This window comes from Lotus japonicus, chromosome 1, assembly GCF_012489685.1.
Source record: "Lotus japonicus ecotype B-129 chromosome 1, LjGifu_v1.2".
Taxonomy (NCBI): Eukaryota; Viridiplantae; Streptophyta; class Magnoliopsida; order Fabales; family Fabaceae; genus Lotus; species Lotus japonicus.
This window is the reverse complement of record NC_080041.1, coordinates 86,810,133-86,819,777: the sequence shown is the minus strand read 5'-3', so window position 1 is coordinate 86,819,777 and position 9,645 is coordinate 86,810,133. Positions and strand designations below refer to the sequence as shown.

Genomic DNA, 9,645 nt, shown 5'->3' with positions numbered 1-9,645 from the left:
CAAGAATTCTCATTGGTCTCTTCCCCGTTAGGCCATGATAGGCATCCTTCTTTGACTATATAGGTTATAAATCACCTTTCATTTTCTTATAGAATATCTAGAACAACATCATATTCTTTTAAGAGAAAAAGTTTGATGCACCGACGGTGTAAAGTTTTTTTACACCGTCAACCAATCAGATTTCATGGATGTGAGAAAATCTCTCTTTTTATTTAATTTCATTAATTGACATGACACATCCTTAAAATCTGATTGGTTGACGGTGTAAAAAAACTTTACACCGTCGGTGCATCAAAATTAAACTCTTCTTTTAAATCTCTTCATCTCATGAGATGATGTTCCAATCCGATAGATTCATTGTTCGTCTGTCGATCTTCTATCGTGAGCCACTTGTTTACTCCCCTTTAAGCCATGGTAACATCCTTCCTTTAATATATGGGGGGTTAATCTTCTTCCATTTTCTCATAGAATAGTCTAGAACAAAATCATCTACTATTTTTCTTTAAATATCTTCATCTCAACATGTCAGTCGGCTGTAGCGACCGACAAAAAAATCTCTAAGATGAAATCGCCTGAGACACCCGTAACTAATCGGTCTTGTTTACTCAATGTTTTAAAAACTAGACCTGTCATATAACACGTGAAGACACTTGTTTACGATTCAATATTCAACCGTTGTCAAATTGTGGTTGAACCGGTAAAAATTAAATATGTAAAAAAGGTGTATATTAGACACTTAGACATGTGCCTTTAAAGGAGTGTTATAAGTATGAAGCACGGACTCGGACACGGACACGGGCGGGAACGGCGACACGGCAACACTCCAAAAAATAGGATACGGGGACACGGCTTATATATATATATTAAAAAAAACCAAAATAATTTTTTTTAAGAATCAAAGAAGATTAATATTAAAAATAGGGACTGGAAAAACCAGCAAAGTCACAGTTTAGAGCATAAAAAGAGAGGAAACAAAACAACTACTAATAAAAACTAGCTAAAGGGACAAAACAGAACAGAATTGATAGAAAACGAAGGACAATATGTTCACAAAATCAAGTTAAAACAGAACAGAATAAAGCTAATCATGGTAAAGCTATTTATCTCATATTGAAATCAGCAGCATAATACTATTTGAGTGAGTAGCAAAATTTGCAAAAAAGAAAAAAAGAAAGGAGTCAGGACCCAGAATAGTAACAGCTTAGCAAAATTTGAAGTAAGAAACGACCCAATGAAAGGAAGCGATCAAGCAACAGAGCAAGAAAAAGCTTTGAGTGAGTAGCAACAGATTTTGCTCTGTTTTAGCAACAGATTTGAAGAACAGAGTTGATAAAAAAGAGCAACAGATTTGAAGAAATAAAATCAACAAAACCCTAAAGTGATAAAAGTTCTTACCTTTGTCCAGAAACAATGAAGAAAAGCGAAATACTAGGAGGAAGGAGGAAACGACGGTGGTCGTCGGCAAAGAAAAAGACGTCGTCGGCGTATGATGAAGATGAAACGCTCACAGTAAAAAGAAGACCACTAAGAAGCGCGCCGGTGGAGAGAGGACGAGCGCCACCGTCGCTGACTGAGGAAGAACAACCGCCGCCGTCGATGGCGGAGGAAGAAGATGAACGTAGCTGTTAGAGATAAAAATACCTCCGCTTGACTCAAGCTTAGTGAGTGAGAGTCAAGCTTAGTAGTAGTAGTTTTGTTAGTTATGCTTCTGTTATACTTGTTGAAGTTAGTTAGGAATTAGATACATTAGATTGTCTAGGTTCATTCACTTTGTATCCAAGCTGCAACTATATTAAGCAGCATTGTATCTTGTTCACACAATTAACAATATCACAATGTAGTTTCTACATTTCTGTTAAGTAGCAGTAGCAGTCGTAAAAGATGAAGTGTGTAGCAGAAGATGAAACGTAAAAAGGTGTTGTTTGTTGTGTGCGTTATGGGCCAAAGAAATAGGGTTTAATTGTTTTTTAATTAGATAAATCTGTTTGACTTTTAATTTATCTTTTTTTTAAGTCAAAAAAATAATAAAAAATGACACAAGTGTCCTATATACGTGTCCAGCCATAACGGTGTGTCGGCTCATGCTACGAGTCGTGTCTCAGCCGTGTCCGAGCTGAAAAATAAAAAAAAAAAAAAAAATCAGACACGTCGCCGACGTGTTTGACACGTGTCCGCCATGTGTCCGTGTCGTGTCCGTGTCGGACACGCGGACACGCCTGTGTTCCAGCATGTCCGTGCTTCCCAGGTTATAACTGTGTACCAACTGATTAGCTGCGAAATTAGCTTTAATTTGCAGCTTGTTTTATAGTTTATCTATAACTGTATTTTAATGGTACAAGCCGAGAAAGAAAACAAACAACAAAGAATAAAGAAAAAAATACATCTTAGGCAAACTAACCTGACAAAAGCTAGTCCTTATAACATCTACAAGAACAATGGCTCAAGCTCATCAGTGCGAGATTCTAAATAAGAAGTTCAAAGACCGTCGGGCTTGCACACGCATTCTCTTTCATGAAGGTATGAACCAAAGTAACCTCTCACGGTCTTCTAAGCGGTTCTTTAACATTCCAAATCAGACCTGCATCAACATGATAACTCGCAGGAGGCCTTATACCGCTATAAAATAGAGCACACCACTGACTGTATCCATGATGCAAGTAACAGTAAGCCCATGAAAAAGGCCTAAAAATCCATGTGGAGGATAGTTGCATCCCCACCAGATCCCATAAAACCCATCAGCCAGTCACCATCACTATTTCGGATTCACCCTCCAAAGCCCAAGCTACTTGGATTGCCACCGCCCCCGTCTCAATTTAACGCAACACCAGCTCAAGAAATGCAATCATCCACGTGAGGATTTAACAAGCTCTCCTTATTAAAATCACGTCATGAATGTCAAAAACAAGATGACTCAAAAAAAAGCCATCTTTTAAGGGAATCATTTGCCTTTCTGAGAGATTGCCACACAATAGACCCTCTCATGTTGCTTATCGAGAGGAAAGAATCATTCAACCCATATTTTCCTTTCATTAAACTTTCATGGCTTGTCCTCTCCTTCAACTATTTGCCACACATTCTTCTCAACAAGGGCCACATAATGATTTTGGGCTTAATGAAGCCCAAACCCTTTTAACTTTGTCGATTGAGTTATCTTATCCCAATTCACTAAATAAATGTCTTTTTGTGTTATTCTCTCCTACACAAACTTGTAAATGGACGCATTAATATCATCATAAATACCTTGCGGAATCTAGATATGTTGCATGCAATAAGATGGTGTCAACGCAAGAACAGATTGAGTTATAGTAACTCTCTCTTCACTTTATTTAACAATTTTGTCTTTCAAGGATAAACTCTAGGATTAAGCTTATCAACAATACATTAGTAGGAATATAAGCTAAAACATCTCTTGATCAGAAAATTGTTTGAGATGCACTATTGAATAGTCCATACAAGATAATATGAAGGTAAATGAAGATATAAAGGACAAATTTAGATTTTATATGTGCAGTATTTAATGAAGGAAATACAAAATGACATGTTGGCTGGAAATAGAAAGTGGAAGAAATTATCACATCAATAAAATATTAAGATACTGGGTGGGTGTGGTTTTGATTGAGCAACAGCACAAACAGTTTCCAACGTACTGTATTTAACTTGATTAATTCCTTTGGGGGCTACTTACAAGCTACAAGGGTAAGGTCTGTCCCCTTAATAACTTAATTACATGAATGATTGTATTTGAAGCTTCTTAATGTTTGAATAAACTACTTTGATGTGGTTTAACTCTAGTGGCAACCTGGTGGTGCATCATACTAAAAACACATCAATCTATTAACAAAATGACTGGCATTTTATTACAGCTTTAATTTTTCACATGTGTCGGCACCTTAAATTTGAGAAAAACATGCCTTGTAGTTTTAGAATTTGGAAATACATTAAGAGCCAAAGCTGGTGCAGCATGCAATTAAGCATCTAGAAATCTCAATTTGGCCATAGCAAGTTAGCAACAATGTGAAACTGGGAAATCTACATTGTATTTTCCAGTTATACATGATTATCTTAGTCAGTTTCTATTTATTTTACCAGCTTGAAAGGCCTCTCTGATTATGTTCAGCTCTCTCTTAACATCCATCATATTCATCCTTTCTTTTGGCGATTCCGCTAAACAAGCAAGTCCAATCCTAAAAAGAGATGCTAAGCACTTATCAACTGTCCTACCATTTCCTTCTTCTGCTTCCTCCTCTCTTGGTACAAGTGATGGATCCAAAATTTGTAAGAGATTACCATGAAATGAAATTTCAACAAATTTTTGCAAATTTAGACCATCTTGAAACATTTCATCAGTTGGTTTTCTTCCAGTAAGTATTTCCAACATAAGAATCCCAAAGCTATAAATATCTCCATATATGGACACTTCAGATCCTGCTCCATACTCTGAAATTTATAACAAACTGTCAATACTTTATAACAAGGGTGTGTTTGGATACCAGTATGCAATATGAATGAACTTTCATTTCAATCCATGAGAAAAATTGCATTCACTTTGCATTGATACTGACAAATATTCAAATATAATAGAAACCAAAAGATACAAGAATTCAAAGAAGCAGCAAATGATTCAAGAGTTCTGAACATACCTGGAGGAGCATATCCAATAGTCCCTTTAATTCCAATTGTACTAGTTTGCTTATCAGAGGTACCATCAATGGTTGAGAGAATCCTTGCTATGCCAAAATCACTTACATGAGCAACCATGTCATTATCAAGAAGGACATTGCTTGGCTTTAGATCACAATGAACGACTACTTGCTCGCATCCATGATAAAGATAATGTAATACGGAGGCAACATCGATGATGATATTTAATCTTTGATCAAGGTCTAGTGCTCTTGGATGCACTATCCTTGGATGCAGCCATTGTTCTAAGCTTCCATTTTCCATGTACTCAAAAACAAGAGCTTTGAATTCTTGACCATTGAAGTTTGCACTAGAACAGCATGTTAAAATTTTAACCAGATTTCGATGCCTAATGTTTTTAAGAGCATTACATTCAGCAACGAAACTCTTGTGAACTCCCTTCTTTTTAAGGTTCAAGACCTTTACAGCAACATCTTTATCTTCTGACACAAGATTCCCTTTGTATACAGAACCAAAACTTCCTGACCCAATCAAGTTTCCGGCTGAGAATCCATCGGTTGCCTGATGTAGGTCTTGGTATGAAACCCTAGCCAGTTGATCAATTACTGGTGAATCAGAAGATGGCTTCTTTCTTCTTTTCGTCATCTAGTAGATTGTTAGAAGAAATGACAAAATCAGAAGAAAAGCAACCACACTAACTGCCACTGCTATCAACTTGAAATTATGGTGCTTTGTAGGTTTCTTACCTTCCTTAAGGCATGGTGGTAGATGCAATTCTAAAATACCACCACAAAGATTTTTGTTTCCGGTCACTGCTAACGCGCTTCCATTTTGAAAGACACCTTTTGTTGGCACTTCACCATCCAACATGTTGAAAGAAACATTGAAGTACTCCATAAACAAAAGATTTTGTAGGGCTTTAGGAATTGATCCCGACAACCGGTTTCTTGACAGGTCTAAACATTGAAGAACTTTAAGTGAAGCCAAAGAGGGTGGAATGATTCCATGGAAGGAATTCCCTTGCAAATAAAGATACTCCAAGCTTAGGCATTCTCCAAAGGTTACAGGAATGGCACTTGACAAATGATTCTCAGAGATATCCAACCAATTGATATTTGTGAGTCTACCCACTTCAATAGGTAGGTTCCCACTCAATGAGTTTTGTGACAAGTCTAAGTAGTTTGTTAATGAGAAAAGGCTAAAAACCTCAGAGGGGATGGTTCCACTAAGGTTGTTATGTGAAAGGTTTAAAGATTGTAACTTTTGGCAATTTCCTATGCTTAGAGGAATGTTTCCTTCTAAGTTATTTTGTTCTAAGCCCAAATGGTACAACTGACTGAGGTTGCCTATGAACACTGGAATATTTCCTGAAAGTTGGTTTCCACTCAAGTCTAACACTTGTATCTTGTGAAACTTCAAAAAGGTGGCTGGAATCATCCCTTCAAAATGGTTATTTTCCATGGCCAAAAGGGTTAAGCCAATTAGATTTCCTAACCCTGCAGGAATCTTCCCTGATATATGATTACCCCCAAGACGCATATTTTCAAGTTGGGAGGACATGTTACCTAAGGAATTAGGCAAACTACCTCCAAAGTTATTCCCAGCTAAAGATAACTTCTGCAACTTGCTACAATTTGTCAGTGAATTTAAAAATTCCAAATCATTAGATGAATTGTCACCTAGTTTGTTGTAAGTTAGCTGTAGAAGCCAAACATCTTGCAGCTTTCCTAGGCTTGGAACTTGTCCCGTAAAATTGTTTCTTGTGATATCAAGTACTGTCAGGGTAGAAGCATTTGCAATGGAAGTGGGGATAAAACCTGAGATTTGATTCCCACCAATTCCAAAAAATTGAAGATTAGGAAGGGTGTGGAACATGCTAGGTGGAAGAGAGCCATCAAAGTGATTTTTTGCAGCTGCAATTGTAGTAAGGGATGACATATTGTAAAGACAAGAAGGAAATGTACCAGAGAAATTGTTGACCTCTAATACTATTACTCTCAAGCTTTTAAGGTAACATATTTCATGTGGAACATGTCCCTCTAAGTTATTATAAGCCACAGAGATAGCAATTAGGGATGAAAGATTCCCTATGAATGGTCTGATCCCTCCAGTTAAATTGTTTTTCCCAATTTCTAATACTTGAAGCTTCCAAAGAGAGCCAATTCCAATTGGTATATTTCCAATTAGATTATTGCCATATAAGTACAATTCTCTGAGATCAGAGCAACTTGTCAAATTTGCAGGGATCTCTCCTACCAAGGAGTTGTTGGTGAGAAGCAGTTGTTGCAATTGAAACAAGTGACCCAATTCATGTGGAATTTTTCCAAAGAAACTATTGCTTTCTAGGTTTAGGATTTTCAAGGAAGAGAGATTGCCAACCTGGGGAGATATAGTTCCATGCAATTGGTATCCTTCTAGGTTCAACTCTGTAACTCTTTGACTCATGCATGAGATTCCATGCCACTTACAAAAGTGGGTGGAACCATTCCAAGAGACCAAGACCCCAAATGGGTCATTGGATATTGATTCCTTGAATTTGAGCAATGCTAAATGATCAGACTTGTTTCCTAATGTAGAGGCAACTGCATTTGAGACAGGGTTGAAAATTAAAAGAAGGTGCAGTAACCAAAATTGAAGTGCAGGAAACATGAGAGGTAAAAGTTTCATTTTGGTAACAAAGATTGTGGAATTGGAACTTGAATATCTTTAGTTAGATAGCTCTATTTATATGCGTTTAATTGATGGTTGAATGGAACCAGTGAAGAAGCTTCCTTCAGCTTATGTTACTGCTACTGATGGATTATGTTTTCTTTGTTCATTGGTGCTGATGGATTATATTATCTTTACAGATACATGTTATGTATATTATGATATCTACTTATCTAGAGTATGAAATTTTGATTCTTTTATCATTAGACTGGGGCGGATCCAGACCTAATATATCAGTGTGACTAAACATAACGAAATTATAGGCTAAATATATTGAAAATATTTTTTTTTGAACAAGAGAAATATTATAGATAAAACCATGAGAGAAAGTTTCTCATGGAAATAGAAGAGTTTACAGCCCAAGAAGGACTAGGCTTACAACGAAATATAACAAAAGAAACAAAGTAAAAACAACAGTACAATGAAAAAACAAGAACAATAAAACAGGGAAAATACAATAGGAAGACAACAATCTATATTACACTAATAGCGGAGGCCGAGAAATAGGAGGTGCATGAGAAATTCACAACAGCACATAGCAGGTTACAGTAAAATTTCTTCTAATGAATTTTTTGAGTAGCTTGCAAAGTGCTGACTGAAGGTTTTGCCGTTTATTATAATTTATATGTTTGAATATATTCTTCTTTATATATGTATTGTATTGGATGACATGATGAGCACAATAATTTGAGTGAACATTAATTTCATAATAGATATGAACAACAGACGCAGTATCAAATACATTCAAGAAGAGAATAGAATGAAAGCAATTCACAATTGTGATATGTGAGAGCATATAAATTTTTTTTTTTAAAAAAAGAAAAAAAACTGGGGTGGCTAAAGCCACACCTAGCCCCAATATGGGTCCGTCCATGCATTAGAGTCAAGTCAATAACCAGTGATACTGTGATAGGTGATTTCATGATAAAAGAAGTAATAAAAATTGGACATTTTTATGAGAAATGAAGTACTTGAGGAACACGCTCAAAGAAAGTAAGTAAGAAACTAGCTCTCTATGCAAGAAATTCCATAGCAATACACGTTCACAGAAATTCCATCAATGCTGTGAAATCATCTCAGAGTTTAACTCTTCTATGTGTAATTTCAAGGAAATTAAGCTGGCAATATATTGTTGGTCAAAGACTCTAAACTATAGCCTTGCCACCCACTCTATATGTCAGCCTTGGAAATTCAAGCAAACAAATTTAATGCATTGCAGGGACGGTGCAGCCATGTTGAAAATGCAAATATGCATACACACAATGCTTTGAAATTGGCTTGGTTTCAGCTTCTATAAATATGAGAGAAAGCTGAAGCAAAATTCATTTCCAACAGAGTGAGAGCATTTTCAGTATTGAAAGTTAGAGAGAAATTTTCTAGTGTGAGAAAAATTTAAGTGAGAGAAACTCTTGGGGTGTAATTGGGTTATGGGTTTGTGAGAGAGTGTGAGTGTTTGTAAACACAGTGCATATTTCTCCTTTCTATAAAAGGTCTGCAGCATCCCGGAGACGTAGGCATAATTGGCCGAACTCTGTTATCAATTTGTGTGTGTGCTATTATTCCGCATTTAATCGCTATTCCACGAATCTGATTATGGGGAAATTTTGCGTAGTTTCCTAACAACTGGTATCAGAGCTGGTTGGTTCTTTATGCTAATTTTCGGGGGAGAGTACTGTTCACGTGAATAGTAAATTTCGTGAATAGTGAAAATTGATCAGCGTTACCAATCTTTCCGGAGGTTTTCATAAATTGTCATAAGCGATCCAGAGGAGTCAGCTTCGAGTGGGAGCGATGGCAGCTGACGAAGGAAAGGTGAAAATTGAGAAGTTCGATGGTGCGAACTTCGGCTTTTGGAAGATGCAAGTAGAAGATTATTTGTATCAGAAAAGCATGCATCAACCTCTCACGGGCACCAAACCAACAGATATGAAGGAAGATGACTGGAATCTTCTGGATAGAAAAGCTCTTGGAGTCATTCGATTGACGTTATCCCGTAACGTTGCTTTCAACATTGCAAAAGAAAAGACTACGGCTGGTCTTATGAAGACCCTTGCCAACATGTATGAAAAGCCATCGGCCTCAAACAAAGTTCATTTGATAAGGCGACTGTTCAACTTACGGATGACAGAAGGTGCGTCAACGGCGCAACATCTAAACGAACTCAGCACAGTTACAACCCAGTTGAGTTCAGTTGGAATCGACTTTGATGATGAAGTACGGGCTTTGATACTTTTGTCTTCCCTACCAGACAGTTGGAATGCTACTGTCACAGCTGTGAGTAGCTCATCGGGAAGC

At 36.9% G+C, this 9,645-nt stretch overlaps 1 pseudogene; it reads right to left on the bottom strand.

The window, feature by feature from the left end:
* Window positions 1-3,519: 3,519 nt before the first annotated feature.
* Window positions 3,520-7,331, bottom strand: LOC130727389 (probable LRR receptor-like serine/threonine-protein kinase At3g47570; annotated as a pseudogene).
* Window positions 7,332-9,645: the final 2,314 nt, after the last annotated feature.